We start from the raw sequence: 9,182 nt of genomic DNA, 5'->3' as shown, positions 1-9,182 counted from the left end.
GTACTGAGGACAATAAAAAGCCACTCTAAAATGTGCCGTTTTGTCACACAACACAATGCCACAGACGTCTCAAGTTTTGAGGGAGCGTGGAATGTCCACCAGAGTTGTTGCCAAATAACTGAATGTTAATTTCTCTGCCATAAGCTGCCGCCAACATCGTTTTCGAGAATTTGTCAGTACGTCAAACCGGCCTCACAACCGCAGACCACGTGTAATCACGCCAGCCCAGGACCTCCACATCCGGCTTCTTCACCTGCGGGATCGTCCCAAGGCTGCTCCCCTGCCTAGTCATGTGAAATCCATAGATTAAGGCCAAATTAACTTTTTTAAATTGACTTTGAAACTGTTGTATTTTGCATTTATATTTTTGTTCAGTGTAGTTAAATATACTTTACATAATAGTTATGTCTTAGAAGGCTTCTTGATAATCATGCTTTGGTGGTTTTTATTAGACCTGTTATGTATTTTACACAAATGCACAATTTTGCAACCAAAACACACTCCTCATAAAACTTTTTTTTTCATGTCTTAGCCATAATTATGCAAGGCACATACATGGAATGTATCTTTATAGGCACTAAGCCTATTCATAATACAAAAGTGTGTTTTATAATGTGACTATAGGCCACTTTTGAGATAATTTTGGCATTATGAAGTTGAAATCGAATTGACCGAAATCAATTTAGAAAGTCCACTTTTATGTCTTCAGACACCGTTACATTGCTGAAATGTGCAAATTGGAGACTTAATAGCCTAATAATTCTTGATGAAACTGGGTGTATTCAGAGAGGAAGAGGCTAAGTGATGGGTTTTACTCTACCCAAATCTGTTCACGAAGTGAGGAATTTCTGTGTGGAAGTCAATGAGCTTCAAAATTATTCAACAAAACATTTAATTGGTAATTTGCTATGTGAGAATTATTTGATCGAATAGAAGTTTGGAAATGGTTAGGTTGTTATGAATGCACTGATATAAGTGGACGCAGGTATTGGAGTTGTGTCTATTGTCTTAGAGATAAATTGAGGACTCATCACGGATATGGGGCGTTAGCCTAGTGGTTAGAGTGTTGGACTAGTAACCGCAAGGTTGTAAGTTCAAACCCCCGAGCTGACAAGGTACAAATCTGTCATTCTGAACAGGCAGTTAACCCACTGTTCCTAGGCTGTCATTGAAAATAAGAATTTGTTCTTTAACTGACTTGCCTAGTAAAATTAAGGTAAAAAAAATATATATATATATAACCAGTTTTAGCATGGACATTGCCATTGAGGGCTTCCACCATTTTAAAGTAGTCAACTGGGTGGGGATTGCTATGAGTTGGGAGCAATCAGCCAATGAAGAAGAAAATGGAGATGGTGTAAATGGCACTGCCCATGCTGTCACAGATGCTATGATGGCACAGATACAATGAGTCCTATTCTGTTGGTCACACACCTATCTGCCCATTCATTGGTCACACCTGATCTCAGCCATTTTAATAATGGGAATTGATGGGAAATGATGTAAATATATCACTAGCCACTTTAAACAATGCTACCTTATATAATGTTACTTACCCTACATTATTCATCTCATATGCATATGTATATACTGTACTCTACATCATCGACTGCATCCTTATGTAATACATGTATCACTAGCCACTTTAACTATGCCACTTTGTTTACTTTGTCTACACACTCATCTCATATGTATATACTGTACTCGATACCATCTACTGTATGCTGCTCTGTACCATCACTCATTCATATGGTAGAGCATGGCGCTTGTAACGCCAGGGTAGTGGGTTCAATTCCCGGGACCACCCATACGTAGAATGTATGCACACATGACTGTAAGTCGCTTTGGATAAAAGCGTCTGCTAAATGGCATATATTATTATTATTATTATATATCCTTATGTACATATTCCTTATCCCCTTACACTGTGTATAAGACAGTAGTTTTGGAATTGTTAGTTAGATTACTTGTTGGTTATCACTGCATTGTCGGAACTAGAAGCACAAGCATTTCGCTACACTCGCATTAACATCTGCTAACCATGTGTATGTGACAAATAAAATTTGATTTGATTTGATTTGATCTCGCCGGTCACTTAACTATAACTATGTCACTATAATAGACAATCCTTGGTGTAGTGTGATTTTGGTAGGGTTACTATCTGGGATCCTTGGGGCGTCCATACCGTAACCCTAACCTTACTTTCTACTTTTCCTAAATCTAAACCCGTTCAATTTCAACGGGGAAACGTCAGACATGGGAAGTCCCAAGGATTAGTGCCTGTGTGACGTGAGCTCAGACTGCGCATGTCAATAAAGACTAACTGGAAGTCCTTTTCTCTCTCTCTCTGGAAGAACAACGGAGGAGGATGCATGGAGTCTACGTGCGCTCTCACCAAGATTACTTTTATGACAAATACTTGTTGAAATTCCCGTTTATTCAACCGGTAGGTAGCTAATAACATTAGCTATAGTCGGCTTTATTTAATAATAATGCAAAATCGGTGTTTTAACTAGTGCGATTATTTTTTTTAACGCTGGCTTAGGTTAGCCCTGTTAGCTACCTTGAACTTCAGTGCATTGTTTTTTCAGCCCTTAAAATGGTTTCAAAATAACTTATGTTAAATTCAATTTGTATGGTTGTATGCTTATCGTGGTTAGTAGCTGTTAGTTAAACGAACCGCTTCTGCCTGGCTCACAGTGCTCGAGGGCCACACATCCAATGCATGCCACTGACCACGTGTTCATTGCAGGCCCCTCAATGTAGCTAGGCCAGGCAACATACTGTTAAAGTATGAATACTGGCTGTCGAACGGCGTATCTCATTGTATTTTTATTATCATTAACTAGTACTCATAGCTAGGTATTTAACCACTGATCTCCTCACGTTTATGCTCAAAATTGGCGCATACCGCACCCAGCTAACGTTCTGCAGTAATGTGTCGGTGCATGTGGGCTGGTGGTAAATCAAGCAATTCTTTATCGAAAACTTACCCAAGTTGCCATTTGGGAGCCTACTACCAACATGTCTGGTCATGTGAATAGAATGGATCCATAACTTCACATGGTCAAAGAAAGTCATGACTCGACAAACGGTGTTAGGTTATTTGGGCATAAACGTCCCCACAGTATTGTAATAAATCATACTGGCAGCTGCTTGTCCCAGATCCGATAAGTGGTCCCTTTGGCATTTTGGCGCCTATTGTTAGTAACGTTACTGTCCACCGACTCTGACCAGGGTTAACGGGTCATAGGCCGCGGTGGTCTGGGAATTGTCTTCACAATGACTTCATTGGGGTTCACGACTTTGGCCCTTCAAAGGAGTAAAGGTCTTGGTAAAAGTCGTGACCTGCTGTTGAACCTTCATAGCAGAGGCTGTAGCCTGTGCGCTGGGCTCCCGAGCTGTCATGTGCCCCATGACCCGAAGTTCATCACTCATTGGCGGTTTTATTGAAGTCTTGAGTGCATTGGCTATTCCTTCAGTACAGCTTATCCATGCAATATGGAAATCAATAGCTCCACAGTCCTAATGGGCAATTACTTGGCAGTACTATTCTTTTAGATGAATTTGATGACGCAGAAGGTCTCACTTTTCGATCACCCACGTTACACTTAATTAGCCAATGTGGTCATTTTTCTTTTTCCATCTGACCAGAATGGGGTGTGGCTGAGACCATGACTATGAATCTCAGAAATAATTGAACCTTATGTTTGGCAAACCCAACAGCTGTGTAAGCTGATTTCTGATGTATTCTACATAAATGTGTTTTTGTTTCTTGTAGTTGGCTGGGGATTAATGGTTCCAGACATGCATACGGGCCTATTTGTTGCACTCAAGGTGAGTTGTCCAATTTTGATCCAAGATTTTGAAAAGGCATCTCTGGTCCGATAGTACTGAAGTTGTGATGAGTTCTCATTTTTGCCGTTTACCCATCTGACTAAATTAGATTGCTGAGATTGTGACTAACTGAACCACCAGTATTATCACTGACCATACTGTCGTAGATCTGATTGACTATTCTTGATGCAAAGTTAATTGTCCTCCCCTCCCCTCACAGGTTCATTCAGGGATCGATGGTGCTGGATGCATTACTGTGGTACCGAGGTGCGTCCATTCCTAACTATAAGCTGTGCTCTGCTAGTCGGTTGTTTTGCTGGTACTGTGATGACTTCACACTTTGCCGTTTACCCATCTGACTAAATTGGGGTGTTGAGATTGTGACTAACTGAACCACCAGCATTATTCTAAGGAGATAATACAATTTCCAAACCACCATCTCTCAATTGCAGACCAATGATCATCAGGATAACAATTTGTTTTTCTCCCACAGACTTGATGGACTGGCAGGGTGCTGGAGATGCTGTAGGAGGAACGTCTAGTCTTTTGGTGAGTTAGGCCTAACTTAGGGGCAAGGCAACTGTACTCGGGCCTATTTATTGTGCTGGGGGAGGGCAGGAACATAATTATAATTTTGTGTACTACAAAATGACAATGAAGCACATATTTGAAAAATAAAAATGTATACCTTGATTACATTGAGACATGGATCATATTTTTATTTGTGGGAAGACTCAGATTTCCTAAATTGAATGCATTTTTAGCTGAATTCCCAGGAATGTGTGCTGTGCATTTTGGGGTGCTGTCTGTTGCTGACCCTTGGCCTATACCTTTTCTCCACTGACATTATACAACTAGCCCAATTGAGTTAGCTGTTTGAAATGTTTTCCCTTTGGATAATGTTGATACTGGAGTTGTGATGAGTTATCATTTTTGCCGTTTACCCATCAGACTATTGGGATGCTGAGAATGTGACTAACTGAACTACCAGTGTATTCTGACATATTTTACATTACATCTATTAAAAGATATTAATTTGAACATGTGTTCTATCCTAGATTTGATTGGCTCGCATGTGGACTGGAGACTCTGAAGAAGTAAATCTTGCCCTGTGGTGAGTTTCCTCCTGAGGGCCAAACCTGATGTGTACGTCTTTTGGCGAAAGTGCATGCAGCTGGAGTTGTGATGAGTTCTACATTTTGCCGTTTACCCATCAGACTTAATTGGGGTGCTGACAATGTGATGAACTGAACCATCAGTATAATCGTGAATATTTTGCCTAACTACAATCAAATGATATGCTAATAGACTTCTTTGATCCTAGATTGATGGCCCAGTATGTGGAGTATGAAGATCTATATCTCAACCCTGTGGTGAGTTTGTCTGAGGGCTAAACAGCCAAGAAACTGTTTTTCCTTGGGTCTGTTCTGCTACTGGAGTTGTGATGAGTTATCATTTTTGCCGTTTACCCATCTGACTAAATTGGGGTGTTGAGACTGTGACTAACTGAACCACCAGCATGATCATTGATCATTTAATAGCTGAACCTGCCATCCCTGACTAAAAATGAGGTTTGCTGAGACTTGTTATTTTTTTTGTAGGTTTGTTGGACCTGCAGTGGATGAGTGTCTTATGGTGAGTTCCTTCCTGGTTTCAGGTGTCCACTTTGAACTGTTCAGCCATTTTACTGGAATTGTGATCCCTTTTCTGACACGCTTCTGCTGATTTACCCTCCTGAAAAGCCATTAATCTGAATTACCAGCACTATAAACTATTGTAGAACGTTAAAGTAGTTGTTGCCAGCAAGTCTCTTTTAATTGAACTTTTAATTTATCTAGGCATTAGTCTTAATTACAATTGATTATCAATTAAGAAACTGGTATGCGACCATGTCTAAAGTCAAAAGATTTTTTTGCCCTGATTTTTATTCTGCCCTGTTCATTGATGCATGTTAATAAACTTTTATAGTACATTGTGTTCTTCTGGCTTCATTGAAATATTTTATAAGGACTAAATACAATTTTACCTTGAAATTCTATTGTAAGCTACTTGTTACCCAGAATAAACTCTAATCTTGGCACTGAACCATACGTAAAGTTTACCTAGCTGTCCTGGTCCTACTCAGTGATGTAGGTGTCGACTAAAGTGTAGGATGCTCCTGGGTCAGTTCTCTCCTGTGGAGTGCTTCCAGGTCACAGGGAAACACTGAGCTAATGAGTGCTGAGGCCCGTGGGTAGAGGGAGCAGTCCCTAGACCAACTATCTGGATTTCTTCGCTACACAGACTAACTAGAGCAAATACTAGAGGGCCCCTGTAGAAATGATCCTCAGATAAACCCTCGGGATCAATTGGACTGCTACAACTACCAATGGTGCAGTCCTGGAAGGGTTTGTTCTCGTGCTGTCAGTTATCCAGGCTGTGTGAAGGTAGTGATTTGAATATTTAACTGCTACAAATACCATGGCAACTGTCCTGGGTGTCCTACCATGTTTGAGAGGAGTTCTCACATGGTGCTCTCTATCCAATAACTTGCTCCTCAGACAGCTAGGGAGATAAAAACACAATTTTATTTTAACTGGGCAAGTCTGTTAAGAACCAATTATTTGCAAACACAGACAACAATTGTGTGCTGCCAAATGGGACTCCTAATCACGGCTGGATGTGATGCGGCCTGTATTCGAACCAGGGACTATAGTGACGCCTCTTGCACATGCAGTGCCTCAGACCGCTGCACCACTTGGGAGCCTAAATGACTATTGGGACCTGTGGCAGTTATATCTTGCTGATATTGACTTTGTTTGCCTGAAGATGTCACAATTCAAAAAGAAAAGCAGAATTTACTGTGAAATCAACGGTCAATGCACAATAACGAATAGTGGGAACGGGCTTTCAGATCATAGTTGTGCTTTTTATTTAGTTGTGCCCCTGATGAAATGGGGGTACATTATTACTTTTCACAATCTGACAACACTGGGAAGACTTTTCAAACTATAAGTCTTGTTTACAGCTGCACTAGGGTCAGATTAAGACACTGCGGCGCTGGTGCGACATATGGCTCGGAAAACCTACCTCAATCCAGGGATGAGAAATGCATTGTACTCCGAATTGTCCCATTAACAGTCCCTGCCCAACTTACATGAGAACACCTACCACATTGGTACCCATGGATCTTCTCTGCTACAAGGCTCATATCTGTCTGAATCACCTGTGTAGGCCAAGAGCTGTGGGAAGGAGAGCACCATGCCCCCCAGCACTACCAAAGAAATCCAAATATGGTCCGTCACAGCATTTTGGGGGCATCTAATAGTGTGCATATGTATTTTCCCCGACACTGGATCACCAGGCCTCAGCCAGCTGGGCAGGGACTGGGTGCATGTCCTACACAATGGTCAACATGGTAGCTAATACAAAGGGTGCTTCAGAAGAGAATAGTAGCCTTCCTGCACCAGAACTGGGCAGCCCCCCCCCACCCCTTCTCGGGCTGGGTTTGTTTGGGTGGCAGCCTGTGGGAGCAATTAACTGCTTCCTCTGGAAAGAGTAAATAGTCTTCACTTCCTGTTTTCCCTACATACAGCACACGCCTAAATACACAGTTGGCTCAGAGATTTGATATTTCTGCAGTCCAGAATACATTGTCAGTAGAACTCCACACTGGCAAAGACAATGTGTGATATGATAAAAGGCTTCAAATTGCTCACATGGAATGGCATTGTTGCAGAATCACCACATCAGACAACACAATAAGGATACTCATTGGGGGCACATTTATCAAGTGATGTAGTCCAATACATTTGAAATCATAATGTAAATTGAACATTAATGAACACAATGAAAGCCAACCATGACCAACCGCTGTTCCCAGCACTACGCTGTCAGTCCTGGGGGTCTTGTTTGAGGGGGCTGTGGACTGCCAGGGTGCTGAAACTGGATGGGAAAGGACATGTCTGTCAGCATCCACTCTACACGTTGTGTATCACAGGTGGGGCCATAATGTTTCTTCATTGTTTTGACAAGACAACACATCAGCTAGAGTTGATTAAGACTGGCTCCCAGGCTACAAAGTAAGCAGGGCTCAGCACCTGACATCGTGTCCTTGCAGCATGGATGTTGGCCGTGCCTGCTCCATGCTCACCCCGAGACAGCGAGGCATACGTCTCACCCCATGGCCAGCCAGGCCCAGGCTGTACGTCATCAACCTAAAGGCCAAATCAAACGAAATGCGAACAAGCATTGCTATGTGTAGATGCAAGAAAAAAAACTTGCTTTCTAATTTGAAGCGCATGCCGCTTTGACGATGGTGATGCTCGGTGCCCTTCTGTTTTCTGTCATTCACTGCCGTGGATTCTGATTCCAGTGTGTACAGGCGTGTTCCGTTTACAAGGGAACCATAACACTCAGGGGGGGTTGTCTTGCTGTCACCTGATTATTTGAGGAACATGCAAGGTACCTACACGTCTGCTAAGAACAACACAGGAACGAGGCCCTCAGAACAAAGATCTCACTGTGTGCATCGTGCGACTCAACTAATGGCGGTTTCTTACACTTATTAACATACATGTTTAGTAACGTGAACTCGTTGTGTTAAATTCTTCCAGAAGACTATGTCAACAGAATATGCAAATACTGGCACTGAGAATCACTGCTCTCTCAGGGGTAATGCCTGGACAATGTTATTGGAGGGGACAGGAACACCTAATATCTCACCCAGGGGCACTACTGCATGGCTGGCTACTCAAACGTCTGTTTATTTTCACCACTTCCCCCACTGGGGTTGGGCTCCAAAATGGTGTGTTTTCAAAAAGGAAGAGAATATTCATAAATGTCTTAGTAACCTTTTCTAAGGAGATAATCGAAGTCACATCTATTGAAAAGAAAATCATGACTTGCAATACAAATCAAATGTTATCAGTCACATGCGCCAAATACAAAAAGGTATAGACTTTACAGTGAAATGCTTACTTACAAGACCTTAACCAATAATGGAGTTAAGAAAATATTTAATAAATAAACGAAAGTGTCAACAGAAAAGTAGAGCAATAAAGATGCTATATACAGGGGGTACCGGTACCAAGTCAATGTGCAGAGGTACAGGTTAGTCAAGGTCATTTGTACATGTAGGTAAGGGTAAAGTGACTGCATAGATAAACAGCGAGTAGCAGCAGTGTAAAAACAAGGGGGGGGTCAATGTCAACTTTGGGGCTTTCCTTTGACACCGCCTGGTATATAGGTCCTGGATGGCAGGAAGCTTGGCCCCCAGTGATGTACTGGGCTGTACGTGCACATTACAAAATGTTTGGGCAAAATGACCATTATGATACATTTACCAGAATGTGAACCTACCTCTG

General features: G+C 41.9%; 1 long non-coding RNA gene across 1 annotated transcript; it reads left to right on the top strand.

The window, feature by feature from the left end:
* The first annotated feature begins 2,307 nt into the window (after window positions 1–2,307).
* LOC123990262 lies at window positions 2,308–5,814 on the top strand. The gene is made up of 7 exons (XR_006830619.1): window positions 2,308–2,446; window positions 3,782–3,837; window positions 4,058–4,104; window positions 4,331–4,386; window positions 4,896–4,951; window positions 5,162–5,210; window positions 5,439–5,814. It is a non-coding gene; the product is annotated as an uncharacterized LOC123990262 (long non-coding RNA).
* Window positions 5,815–9,182: the final 3,368 nt, after the last annotated feature.

This window comes from Oncorhynchus gorbuscha, linkage group LG12 (assembly GCF_021184085.1).
Source record: "Oncorhynchus gorbuscha isolate QuinsamMale2020 ecotype Even-year linkage group LG12, OgorEven_v1.0, whole genome shotgun sequence".
Classification (NCBI taxonomy): Eukaryota; Metazoa; Chordata; class Actinopteri; order Salmoniformes; family Salmonidae; genus Oncorhynchus; species Oncorhynchus gorbuscha.
Note: the sequence above shows the minus strand (reverse complement) of the source record. Positions and strands in the feature narration are given on the sequence as shown.